The sequence below is a fragment of the Lactuca sativa genome, chromosome 9 (assembly GCF_002870075.4).
Source record: "Lactuca sativa cultivar Salinas chromosome 9, Lsat_Salinas_v11, whole genome shotgun sequence".
In the NCBI taxonomy this organism is placed as follows: Eukaryota; Viridiplantae; Streptophyta; class Magnoliopsida; order Asterales; family Asteraceae; genus Lactuca; species Lactuca sativa.
In genome coordinates this window covers 80,217,152-80,231,673 of record NC_056631.2, presented here as the reverse complement: position 1 = coordinate 80,231,673, position 14,522 = coordinate 80,217,152, and positions in this window count along the sequence as shown.

The window sequence follows — 14,522 nt, the reverse complement described above, 5'->3', positions numbered from 1 at the left end:
GTAGTTTATAGCAATTCATCTGGAGTTGGGTTAGGTTGTGTTCTAACCCAAAGGGATAAGGTGATAGCGTATGCATCGAGGCAATTGAAAGAACATGAAAAGAACTACCCTACTCATGATTTGGAATTGGCAGCGATAGTATTTTCCCTAAAGATTTGGAGGCATTATCTTTATGGCACAAAGTGTAAACTTTTCATTGATCATAAGAGTCTTTAATATCTCTTTAATCAGAAGGAATTGAATATAAGACAACGATGCTGACTAGAGTTGCTTAAGGATTATGATTATGAAATACTTTACCACCCTTGGAAAGAAAATGTTGTAGCTGATGCTTTAAGCCAAAAAGTGAGTCTTGAAAAGAAAAGGCCATGAGCATTAAGAATTGAAGTTGTCTCAATGATTGTAGAAAGTATCAATAAAGCTCAGATAGAAGCTTTAGAGAAAAATGATCGAAAGGAAGAACGTTTGGGCAAAACGTTAGTGTTCGATACAAACGGTCAAGGACAGAAGGTATTCCAAGATAGGATTTAGGTACCTAAATGGGAGGAATAAGAGATCTTCTGATGGAAGAAGCTCACAAGACCATGTACTCGATTTGTCTCGGCAACACGAAAATGTATAGGGATTTGAAACCCTACTACCGGTGGCCGACGATGAAGCTCGATGTTGCAAAGTATGTGGCCGAGTGTGTGACATGTGCGAGAGTTAAGGCACAACATCAGAAACCGTATGGGAGTTTAGAACCTTTACATGTACCCATGGGTAAATGGGAAGACATCACCATGGATTTTGTGACTAAACTGCCCAGAACGAAGAGTGGTCATGACATGATTTGGGTGGTCGTTGATCGATTTACTAAAAGTGCTCATTTCATAGTAGCCAATGAAAAATGGTCTATGGATAAACTTTCAGATGCCTACGTGAAAGAGACAGTGAGACTTCACAGTGTTCCTTTAACGATTGTATTAGATCGTGATAATTGTTTCACATCGAGGTTTTGGAGAAGTCTACCAGAGGATTTGGGTACAAAGTTGTGTCTAAGTACAACCTACCGTCCACAAACTGATGGTCAGAGCGAATGAACGATTCAAACATTGGAGGATATGCTGAGAGCATGTACCCTGTAATTCCAAGGTAACTGGGATGACCATTTACCTCTAGTAGAATTTTCCTACAATAATAGTTTCCACTCGACCATCAAGATGACACCTTATCACGCTTTGTATGGACAAAAGTGTCGAACGCCGTCATGTTGGCTTGAAGCTATAGAAAAGCAGTTTACGGGACCCAAGATAGTTTATCAGACTGCTAAAAAGCTGAAGGTGATTAGGGAAAGGATGTTAGCAGCTCAGGATCGTCAAAAGAGTTATGATGACAAGTAAAGACAACTGATAACATTCGAAGTTGGAGATTCAGTTTTACTTAAAGTCTCGTCATGGAAGGGACTTATACGATTTGGTAAAAGAGGAAAGTTGAGTCCAAGGTTTATTGGACCGTTTAAAGCTCTTCATATGATTTGGAACCAAGCTTACAAGCTAGAACTACCTGAAGAACTAGATGGTATTCATACCACTTTCCACGTGTGTTACTTGAGGAAGCTCAAGGGAGAAGTTCCTGACATAATTCTAATTTCTGAATTAAGGTTGGATGAAAGCTAGAGGTTAATTGAAGAACTGGAGGCAATTGTTGACCGTAAGACTAAGAAGTTGCGACACAAGATGGTCGATTTAGTGCTTGTGCAATGAAAACATACGAATGGGCCAAATCTCATCTGGGAAACGGAGAGTGACATGATGAGTCGTTATCCGCATTTGTTTGCTGATGTATGATTTTGGGGACGGAATCATCCTAAGGAGGAGAGAATATTAACGTCCGTGTTTTTAGGCTAGGCATTAATGAAGATCTAATAGTCTATGCCAACCTTTGTAACTAGTTTTGAAATAATAAGAATCAATTATTTGAGTATTATGTGTTTATACTTAATAATTATGATTTAATAAGTTAAGGATAAACATAAGCATCGAAAATAAATGTTAGATAAATCCGATATCTAAGAAGAAGTTGTAGTGGTTGAAACAAGGATTCAAGAGATATAAAAAATACCGAAATTCGAGTTATAACGAAGAAATTATGATTTGTCGAAGTTTCGCGACAGAACCGGCACGACGTTGTGTGACGTAAAAGGTGAATTTACGATAAAGTGAGTTTTAGCCTTAGCGATCTAAACGAAAGTCGTAGTGTTTGTTAAACCGAGAGCATGCATAAAAAGAATGCCCAAATCTGACTTAGTATGATGAAGTTTTGATTTTTCTAAGTTTCAGCTTAGGAGTATGCAACCCGAAACTCGAATTTTAGATCGAGTGATTTTTAGCCGAAACAACCTATACAATAACCAAAGATCTTGTTGATAGTAGTTCAATGGTAAAAAGACAGACGAAAACGGACGTTGGATGAAGAGATTATAATTTTATTGGACTTTTCCTGTCCCGACCTGTTAAAAATATAACCTTAAAAATAAATCAAAATTTGCCGATAGAGTCTAAACGAAAATTGTAGAGCATAATTACAACTACGCGTGGATATAAAGAACGTCAAAAACGGAGTTCATATGCGTAAGTTACGATTTTTTGAAGTTTTGGGCACAAACTTCGACGCTAGTCCGAAGGAGTACGCCCAGCGTACTCGTGTAAGTGATCCGGAGTCTGTCACCCTCCCTACTCCTTTGCATGTGAGACACGTGCCGTAGCCTTGACGCGTCCGAGCTAATCCACTCGTACGTCCAGCGTACGAAGTAACGCCCAACGAAGAGGTTTGCAAGGCAGTACGCCCCACGTACTCTGGAATTACGCCCAACGTCATGAGGAGCTTTGGTCTCCTATAAATAGGATGTGAGGCTACCCCGAAAATAGTTACAAAATTTTCATCTTTCACCCTTTTTCTTTCTTCCAAGCTACACTAAAACCCCCCAAGCCTATAATATCATCATAGCATCGTAAGCAAGCCCCAGAGATCCCAAAGATCCCGAGAAAAGAGTTTTTCGAGACGAAACTCTGCCCGTGTGAAACCCGGTTTTTGAGAAAACATCTCGGTTTCATAGAAAAAAATATTTTAAGGGACGAAGTGTTGTCCAAGCATCGTCTTATTAGGTGAGTGTGTAGTCACTTTCATCTTACACATAGATATGAAATATTTTCTATAAAATACGTGCTATGTGTAATTATATTGTTTGTTTATTTGAGATGGGTGTTGAATAGATGTTTTATACAAGTTTTAAACTATATATGTATTTTTATCTACAAATATATTGGGTAAAACATGGGTAGATGAAATAGTTGTTGTGTGATAAAATGATGAGAGGCCTCAATATTGTTGTTGTTTCAGTCATCTACAGGAGTATAGATGACGACCACAGACCTTTCTAAACAGTCTAGTGGAACGCTAGCAGGCTCGCAACCTGTAGAACTTAGTGTTCAACGGTATACTCCATCCCCCACATGGTTTCCTTATTTGACATAAATTGCAGAGGAATCCCTAAAGCAGTGTTGTCACCCCAATGAAAATCCTTAGGTTAGGTCCCTTATGATAGATGTTTAGGGACGTAAAGTGAGGATAACGGGAACGGGTGATCATGGTTATTGTTAGTTGATGAAATTAATAAATTTATTATTATTTGTGGGTCGAAAACCCTATATGCTCACCAGGCTCCTAAGTCTGACCCACTCAGCTTTTTATATTACAGGTAGTGGACCCAGAGCATAATTTGGATGATGATGATGGATTTGTGGATAGTAAGCCAATAGATGTAAATAATTGTTGTAAGGCTTATAATGTATTGTTTATGCTTTTGGTCTGTATCAGAACATGACATCCCGAGGTTTTGTTATATAATGAAAATACATTTCTTTAAGAAATGCTTTGATAAATATTTATTATATTTTGTTTTTGGAACAAATTCTGCAACACCTTTTGGAAGATTACTCTGATTTTATTTTAAAAGCATAAACTAAATCGGTCTTTTCTGGCCGAGAAATTTGGGAATGTCACACTTGTCTATATAGGCATCTTGTCAGTACGCTACTTGCTCTTACCATCAGTAGGCAAGATATGACCTATGTCGTGACAAAATTTAGTCAATTTTTTAGTTGTCCACAATGTTCACACACGGACGTTGCATTCTATATCCCTCTTTATCTAAGAGCTACACTAGGAAATTGTTTGTTTTTATATGTGAGTGGTGGTTTGGATCTACGAGTTTATTGTGATGCATGTTTGTTAAGTCTTGCATCAACCAGAGGACCATGTACAAATTACTTTATTATTTTGGGAGGTGAACCTGTCCCACAGAGAAAAAAAAAGACTAAGGTGTTGTTTGTTTTTCTGAAGCCAAAATGTCTGCAGTCTGCGAACCACATCTGCAAGCCTCTGCAGCAGAAGAGGTGGACCAAACGTCTGCAGTCTGCAATAAGAAGACTGTTTGTTTTTTAACGTCTGCAGACTGCTGAAATAAACTTAAATTTTAAATAAAATGATTTTACAATTTGAAACATTTTTTAGCATATTCAACACATTCTAACACCAATTTCAGCAAAAAAAATATTACTTTCAGCAACATTTATAACCATTTCAGCAAAAAAAAACAATGAAATAACAATTTTCATCAACATTTAACAACAAATTGAAACAATTTGAACAATTTAAAACAAATTTTAACAACATTTAACAACAATTAACAACAAATTGAAGCACTAGAATTTTTTGCAACATTTATCAACAATTAACAACAATCCAACAATTTGAAGCAAGAATAATCCTCAATTAACAACAATTTATCAACAAATTAGTGTATTAGTGAGTTTTCCAGCAATAGTAATCATCAATTTCATGTTGGAATTAGAAAAAAAAATCGAACGAAACAAACCTTTTTTGTTGCTATTCGCTGCTGGTCGCTGTTGGTCGGAGGTGCCTGCTCGCCTAGACTATCGAAGGCGGCGACTGGCGGTGCTAATCGGAGGATGGTGGCGACCGGCGGTGGTAATCGGAGGTTGACGATCGATTGAAGATGGAGTGGTCAAGGTATTGGCTGGGATGTTTTGACGATGGAGGCGCAAACAAAAGAAAGAGACGCCTTTTTTTTAGGTTAAAATCAATTCGCAGACCTTAGAAGAGGCTGACCCAAGTCTGCGTGGTGAAGACCTCGTGCAGACGTTTTTATGTCTACGCACTTCAGAAAAACAAACACATTGCAGACGTCTAGGTCTGCGCGTGGTCTGCGCCGTGCAAACAGAAGACATTGCGCAGATCTGCAAAGAAAAAACAAACGCCCCCTAAGTGTAGTGTTGAAGTTGAGTATATGGCTATGGCCGCTTGTGAAGTGTTGCGGTTAAGATGATTACTAGCTACAAGACTTGGACAAAATTTAAATTAAGAAAATGTCATTGATGTATGATAATGAGGTTGTTCGACACATAGGAATCTGATATGAACATTACCCAAGGGATATATTTATTAAAGCACTTGGTGCATATCGGTTTTAGACTTTACGTAGCAAGTTGGGTGTTTGTGATCTTCACAGTCCAACTTGAAGGGGAGTGTTTAAGATTCTTATACTTATCCACATCTAATGTTTATCTTAGGTTATTATTAGGATTTTCTTTTATAAATGTTCCTAGTTTATCACATTTTCTGGATTACCTAGTATATCCGCCACATCTACTTAAACTCTTGATTGTAAACGACTTTAGAAAGTAACTTATAAGAAATTTGACCAGTCCTTAATTTTACAAGAATGGCAATTGAGCCGTGTTGGCGGAGAGGGAAGGCTTCCTTAGTTGATGCATCACTGATTTGGTTCCCTTATAGTTCATTGCATCATATTCCACTTGATCAATATGTTTTAGTAAAAAACGAGTTTGTTGTCTAGTGTAAATAGATGTACGATTCCTAGTTGTATTCTTACATATTCCTGAACTTTATCACCTTAGCCACGTCCCAAGGCAATAAAAATGCGAAGGTTACATGCAAAAAATAACAACTAAAGGTATCTGGTATACTATTTTTTTCAATTTGGTCTATGAGCAAGGTGGTAGTTTTGAATTGAAGTTAGATTTACACATCCAGGACCAAAGAGCACTTTTATTTTAATATATTTATCCAAAAGTATAAAAGTAACATATATATTTTTTACATTTTATCGACTTAGATAGTTTAACTCTCTTTTTACTGATTAAACCATTATGTTTTTTTTACCGATTCAAAAGATTTTTTTATTAGTTTTAAAACAGAACGAAAACAGAAAAACAATATAATTTTTTTATGTTCTCTCAATTTTTCACTGAACAATCTTTAAGTGATTAAATAGTTATTTTTAATCATTGAGAAAACTATTTTTCCCACTTCTGAATAGGAAAAAATATAGAAAAAGCACACTATACTTTCTCGATTTTATTTGTTTACCACTATATCGATTTTGTCACTTAACAATCTTTAAGTGATAAAATAGTTATTTTTTATCGTTAAGAAAACTATTTTTCCTGTTTTGAAAAGGTAAGAATATAGAGAAAGAACATTATATTTTCTCCATTTTATCAATTTATTCACTTAACTATTTCTAGTGACTAACAATTATGTTTATTTTCACGGTTTAATAAAACAATCGGATCCTGATCATCTGATTTTAAATATGGGGAAGAAATACAGAAAGGCACAACATATACATCCTTTTATCGAAAAGAGAATTTTATTAGTTCTTGTATTTTTGACTCAACAAAAATATACTATACAAAACGTTTACTTTGATTAAGGAGATTCATAGTTTCATATTGGAGTAGTTTCGGTCTAGTTCTTCTCCTGCACGTGTCATGTTGTTCGTATTATCACAATGACCATCTTACTACATGGCATATAAATTTTATAAAAATATTTCACTCAACCAAAATCGGAAAGAAGAAAATTACTGATAAAAAAGATAGATAGCAATCCAAAATTCCAAAAAGAAACATGCTTTGATGTTCTTTATTTCTAAGTTCCAAAATAAAAATAAGCTCTTGGACCTCCATATTTCACAACCACTGATTTTCAGCCAATGCCAGTCACACTTTGTGACTGTGAACAGCGTCTACAAGCCCTAGATATTCAATTATTATTTGGCATAATGTCCCCATGTCAAGAAGCTTGACTATACGAAAGGGCTTCTAGCCCAGCGGTATCGGGTGTTGCCCTCCTTCCTAGAGGTTGAGGGTTCAAGTCTCATTGGAAACATAAATGGTATTAGGAGTAGTTTAGGATTAGTGTAGTTTGCCGTTCTAAAAAAATATAAAAAAGAAGCTTGACTATGTGAATCTAACACAACGCATGTTTAAGTTGAAATCAAAGCCAAAAATTATATCAAAATGACTGATTCTGTTTTAGTAAACTAAAACTTCTTATCAATGAATGAAAACACACTCACAAAAAATATTCTTATTCATTTACGTTCGAGAACATTTATTTATGCTCGATCGTTAATGATCTCGTACGTGTTTTTATTTTATTTATGTTCGTTTATTTATGTTTGTTTTTTTATGATCGGTGATTTATATGTTCATTTTTTTTATTTATGTTAGTGTGTAAACAAATCAACATAAAGAGAGTACTTTTTTTTAAAACAAAATGCACGGACAAGGAAAGTCATTTGTTTGTGTGTCCGTATTCATTTCATTTGTTCGGATAAAATTAAACTAAGAAACAGGAACATGCCCTTGTTTGTTTTTGTTCGGTTCGTTTAGGGCTCTAAGCAAAAAAATCTCAAATAATTCATTGAATATATTGAAAAATATCCACAACCACAAAAATGTTATTCAATGTAATTGCAATTCCTATGGAGCAGGCCCCTAAACCTTTGAGGTTTTAAACACTATAGGTGACACTATTGTCTTAAGATCGGATTAGCAGTTATAAATACAAATACAACTGTAATGACTCTTATCACTTGAAATTTCACAAACTCCTTCGCCCAAGTGTTTTTGAAAGCATTGTGCACGTCGGATCCCACACCACAGTACATCTTTGTTGTCCATTCACAATGGAAACTCCAACTAAAAATGAAGAAAAAGAAACAAATTACTTATGAAATGAATCATAAAATATTAGATTTTAGGTATATAGCTACCAATCAATAAAAATACTAAAATCTAGTATGATAATTTTCCATCATTAGATTGGAACCGTATGGAATTATGCAATCAATTGACAATATATTAATCAACCAGAAATCTGTTTTGAGATAACATAAATGTCATGTTTGTCATCCCAAAAACAGACTTCATGTATTTTACAATTAAAATAATATTTTGGAGGATAGGCATCTAGAGAATTGAGTACACAAACCTGAGATTACAACAATAAAAAGCAAAAAGTAAGATGTGAGCTTGGTCATGTTGATGTATAAATACGAAGACTCACTTCAGCGTGGGATTTCTAAGTGCTTTAGTTTAGGAACTGATAATGTACATTTAAATAGACCAAGTAAGAATTATTCTCCCTGTTTTTAATATTACAGAAACAAAACAGCAATCTTTTAAATGAAGATAATTAATGAATGAAACTGCCAATTGTAATAAGAAGCTTCAAATTTATCATATATAACGCACCTAATCACCTCTCAATCTGAAATTGATAATTAAATTATAGATTTGATCGATTTAAAAGTTCACTTATTTAGAATTCAGCTCAGATTAACATAAGAAAATCATTCATACAACTGAGTCTAAATCTTAAAACCATAAATTTTTCGGTAATTATGTGTTTGAACATCCATACTAGTTTTATTATAATAAATTTATAGAGATCAATACAATTTGACAATACTTAACTCGCTTACTCACGTAGAAGGATGAAATGTTATTATGAAGTATTTTACAGATGTATATAGTTGTATTTATGGAGTTTGATTTTTATAGTTTATATCTTATGGTTTATTTGTAGGATCCGCTTAATAACGGCTATATTATCATATCATTTTTTCCACTTATTTGGAACTTAAAGGTGGCCGAGATAGGCCGACAGTATAAAAGGGATTACATAATGTTTCATGTCAAATAACTTAATTAAGACGCTTTACAAATTTTGATATCATACTGGATGGCATATAGCAACCATATACAATATTACAAGGTTAATAAGTCGACATCTAAATTTTATTTTGGTATATGCAGATGGAGTGTGTTCTTTCAGTGAGTAGCATCTTTTGGAAACAATTTATATTACATAGAAAAACAATGCATCAATGAAGAGTATCAATTGATCAAGGTTTACGGTTTACGGTTTGCAATTCTAAAAGGCGGCAAATAGTTTCATTTTGACGAATAGCCTTTGATGCATTACTGTAAGGTTTACATTTTTCAAAATATAATGTCCTAATAATAAACCATTTTAAAGTAAATAGCTGTAGAAAGGAAAAATGAAAGTAGAATCCTATAAAAAGAAAAAATAAGAATACAATGCCAAAATAAGTACTTAAATAAATGTTAAGTAGATTGTTATTTCTTGCATTTAATTGATCAAAATTTATATTCCCAATGACGTTACTAAACCTTGTAAAAGTTTCTATTCGATCGGGGCATCAAAATTTTCCATGAAAGTGGAATTCTGTAATAAGAAACATTAAAAGTATGATAATATTTCTTTCATTTCTATTATATTTAAAAGAATATAAACTCTTTTTAATTATATAAACTTTATAAACATGTTCTAATAAACCTACATTTAAAACTACTATAAATCGACCAAAAAAACTTAATATTACTTTGTTTTTACCCCGTTGTAGTAATATGCTCGCTATATGTATGAGGTCTTTTCACCCATAACAACAATGTAGTTTTTTTGTGCTCTAGCGGTTGCATGATCAAAAAAGCAATGGGAAGTGCACCAACTAGATTTCAACAATGCCTTTTTACATGGCAACCTAGATTAGGAAGTTTACATAAAGATATATAACACAAAGTTTTCACAAATGAAATGTGACATGGGTTTGCTAATTGAAAAATCTACTATTTATGGATTACGACATGCATCAAGAAATTGGTTTCAAAAGTTCACCAAAGTTGTTTTCTAAATTAGCTTTCAACAATGTACAGGAAGGATCAAACTAAGATCACTACTCCCATATACGTCGATGACATTCTTTTGATAGGAAATTATAGTAAGAATATTAAAAATGTCAAAGTTGGTTTGCATACACATTTTTGCAAAAAAATATTTAGACCCTTTGAAATAGTTCTTAGGGATTAAAGAGGCTCGTTCATACGAATGGTTTGTGATTAGACAATTGAATTACAGCTTGAAAATTTTGGAAGATAGTGGCCTGGTGTTCAAGGAACTCGGAAATTGCTTTCCAACAGGGGCAAAACTTGTATTTACAAAAGGAAGACGGCAGTCCCATGGTTAACGCTTGTCAATATAGGCATCTTGTGGGTAGGCTACTTGCTCTGACCATTAGTAGGGCCAGATATAACCTACGTCGTGATACAATTTAGTCAATTTTTTAGTCGTCCACGATGTTCACACGGACGTTGCGTTCTATATCCTTTATCTAAGAGCTACACTAGGACAATGTTTGTTTTTATATTTGAGCGGTGGTTTGGATCTACTAGTTTATTGTGATGCATGTTTGTTAAGTTTTTCATCAACCAGAAGGCCATGTAAATATTACTTTTATTATTTTGGGAGGTGCACCAGTCCTATAGAGAAAAAAAAGACTATGTGTAGTGTTGAAGTCGAGTATATGGCTATGGTCGGTACTACTTGTGAAGTGTTGGGGTTAAGGTGATTACTAGCTACAAGACTTGGACAACAGTTAAATTAAGGAAATGTCATTGATGTGTGATAATGAGGTTATTCGACACATAGGAATCTGATATGAGCATTAGCCAAGAGATATATTTACTAAAGCACTTGGTGCAGGATCGGTTTTAGACTTTACGTAGCAAGTTGGATGTTTGTGATCTTCACTGTCCAACTTGAAGGGGAGTGTTTTGGATTCTTATACTTATCAACATCTTATGTTAATCTTAGGTTATTATTAGGATTTTTTTTTAAACTTTTCTAGTTTATCACATTTCTTGGATTACCAAGTATATTTGGCACATCCATTTAAATACGTGATTGTAAACGCCTTTAGCATGTAACTTATAAGAAATTTTAGCAGTCCTTAATTTTACATGAATGAAAATTAACTCTTGTTGGCGGATAGGGAAGGCTTCCTTAGTTGATGCATCACTGATATTGTTCCTTTATAGTTCATTGTATCATATTCCAATTGATCAATATGTTTTAGTAATAAACGAGTTTGTTGTCTGTGTGGTGTAAATAGACGTACGATTCATGGTTGTATTCTTGCATAGTCCTGACCTTTATCACCTTAGCCACGTCTCAAGGCAATAAAAATGTATGGTCACACCTTATGATATGATGAGTAAAACACACAATACGTTGATAGATTAGCGTCGGTGTCTACTTCATCTATAGTGTCAGCATATCAAGCTTATCAACGTCAGCTTACAGTTCAGTTGTCTGATTGTAATATTTTGTATATTAGGTAATGATATAGATAAGTATAGAATAGATCACAGATCCGGTACCTTTGTGATAAGATCGATTCTTAATATAGATTAGACGCAATCCCTTCAATCAATGGATATACATATATATATATATATATATATATATATATATATATATATATATATATATATATATATATATATATATATATTAGTATATATACAACATTGGGGCAATCCCTAATGTTATGATTGTGGCTTTGTGTCAATCGTCTTTTTGATAAACTCATCTTCTTGGTGAAGACAAAACTCTTTCTTGGTGAAAGAACAATCTGGAGAACTTCTATGTTATTTACTTTTTGTTTATTATTTTGCTTAGATTAGTTTTACGTTTCTTATTCATACTTGAAGTGTATCTGATCGATACAAACCTTCAATTGGTATAAGAGCAAGTTTATGATACACTCAAGTAATCATGTCGACTTCTTTTATTCCAAAGTAAATTGTCTGTAAAAAGGTCCCTCCTTTTGACAAACACAACTTCTCTGATTGGAAATCAAAGTCCATGGAAGTTCTAGAGTTCATGGATTTTGATATGTTTGATGTCGTCAACAAAGGTCCTATAGTTGCTATGCATCAATCATCCAATGATGGTGCATCTAACAGTAAGCTGAAAGGGAAATCTGTTCCCGGTTATAACAAGGAAGAGAAAAGGATGTTGAATCTCGATGTAAAGGCTAGACTTGATATTGGAAACTCACTCCCTTTTTCTGTCTATTGTTTGGTCCAAAACTGCTCAACTGTTCAAGAGATAACGACCACTCTATCATCTGCTTTTGAAAAGGAAAACTCTTCAGATAATGAAGTTAAGTGTTTCTTGACTCATATTGTTGAATCTCATACTGACACTTCACATGATTGCGTTTGGATCCTTAATGTTGATTCTCCTCGCACTGCTAAAGACCTCAAGTCAGAATGGGACGATACGTCAGCGTATCAGGTAAAAAAATCATGTTGATATAGAAAAATATGACATGATTGATCTCTTATGTTTTAATTTATTGATCTCAAATAAAGAAAATTTTTCTCTCAGTCTTGATCTAAAGATTCTCAAAGAAAAACTCTCTTCTCTAGAAAAATCTCTTTCTGTTTTAAAAAAGGAAAACACTTGTATCTTGCTAACCAATAATTTTCTTCACACTGAAAAAGAAAAAGTTTTTTTTATCATGCTAATCACACTCAACTTATTTTGAATTACTAGGCATCCTCTCACTTTAATGTCACGAGAATCATTAATGCTCATATTCCAGATCAGTGCAAAATAATTCTTGGAGGTGATATAGAAGGTGTTGTTTCTTTAACCAAAGATGAAACTAAACAAACCTTTTATAAAGCTGACTGCTTAAAAGAAGACTTTAAGAGTATATTTGTGAGTTCTTATTTTATAAATCAAACTTTAATCAATACTCATTGCTCTACTGATTCTAATGACATTACTAAATGTGTTTCTAAATTATTTACTCTTGATCCTTCTCTCCAACCTTCTCATCGTGAGTATGTTCTTCCCTCCACTAAGATTCTGTAAAAGTTTCCTATATGTAATGGTGAAGTTCATTCTGTAAATGAAATTCTTAGCATGTTTCCTCAGTGCTCAATTCGTAATTATGAACCTAAAGACCAATTAAAGCCCTCTACTCGGGATGACTCTTCAAAGGATCATGTGTCTCATGACAAGGTAGTATATGAGCATACCATTGATAACATTCCTTATTCCAAAACTAAATCAAGAACTCTTAAGTCAAATAATCAAAGTTTTTCAGATTCAACAGTTGTAAATAAAATCAAAATCTAATGTTAAAGGAAAGAATCTTGGAATTAAAGTTTGTTATCGATGTGGTGACGCCTCTCACAAAGTCAGCGAGTGCACTTTTGAAAAGAACACCATTCATGCTGATAATATCATGAATCAAAATGATAAGTGGATCAAAAATGGAAACTCATTGAACTGTCTCCCTAATGATTGTTATAACATCTTTTCTTAGTGATCCTTTGCAAATGGGTCAGTGTATATTTTTTGGACTTACTGTACATCTTAGTTTTAGGGTAAAGAGCATATGTGGTATTTAGACAGCGGTTGCTCAAGACATATGACAGGATTCAAGTCTCTCCTGGAAGATTTCATAAAGAAGGATGGTACGTTAGTTATATATGGAGATAATGGCAAGGGAGCCACAAAGGGATATGGATCCATCAAATGCAATTTTGTTGTTTTCAAGAATGTCTCTTATGTGAAAGGTCTCAGCATAATCTCATTTCTATCAGTCAACTGTGTGACATTGGCTATGAAGTTCTCTTTAACAAGAGAAAAGGGAAAGTTGTTGATCAAAAGAGCATCATTGTTCTTATTGTAAATCGACAAAATGACATTTATGTTCTGGATATGTTTTCTCCTGACAACTCTCTTCGCCGTTGCTTCTTCTCTCGTGCTCGGTCTCATCTACATTGGCTGTGACACAAAATGCTATCACATCTGAACTTCAAGAACATCTCAAGGATTGTAGGGAATCAGCTTGTGAGAGGAATTCCTAAGATGCAATTTGTCAAGGAAAAATTGTGCTCAGCATGTGAAAAAGGAAGAAAACCAAGTGTTCGTTCAAGCCAAAGTCCTGTTCTTCAATAATCAAACCTCTTTATCTCCTTCATATGGACCTTTTTGGACCAGTTCCGATTAAGTCAAGAGCTGGGAAGAAATATACTACTGTAATTGTGAATGAATTTTCAAGGTTTATGTGGGTAGTCTTTTTATGAAAGAAGAGTCATGTCGTTGATGAAATCATTGCTCTCATTAAGTAGTGGGAAGTCCTCCTTGATCACAAAGTAAGGCAATTACGTAGTGATCATGGAACTGAATTCAAAAACTCCTCTCTGGAAGATTTTTGCTCAGTCTCAGGAATCTCTCAGAACTTTTCAGCAGTTAGAACTCCC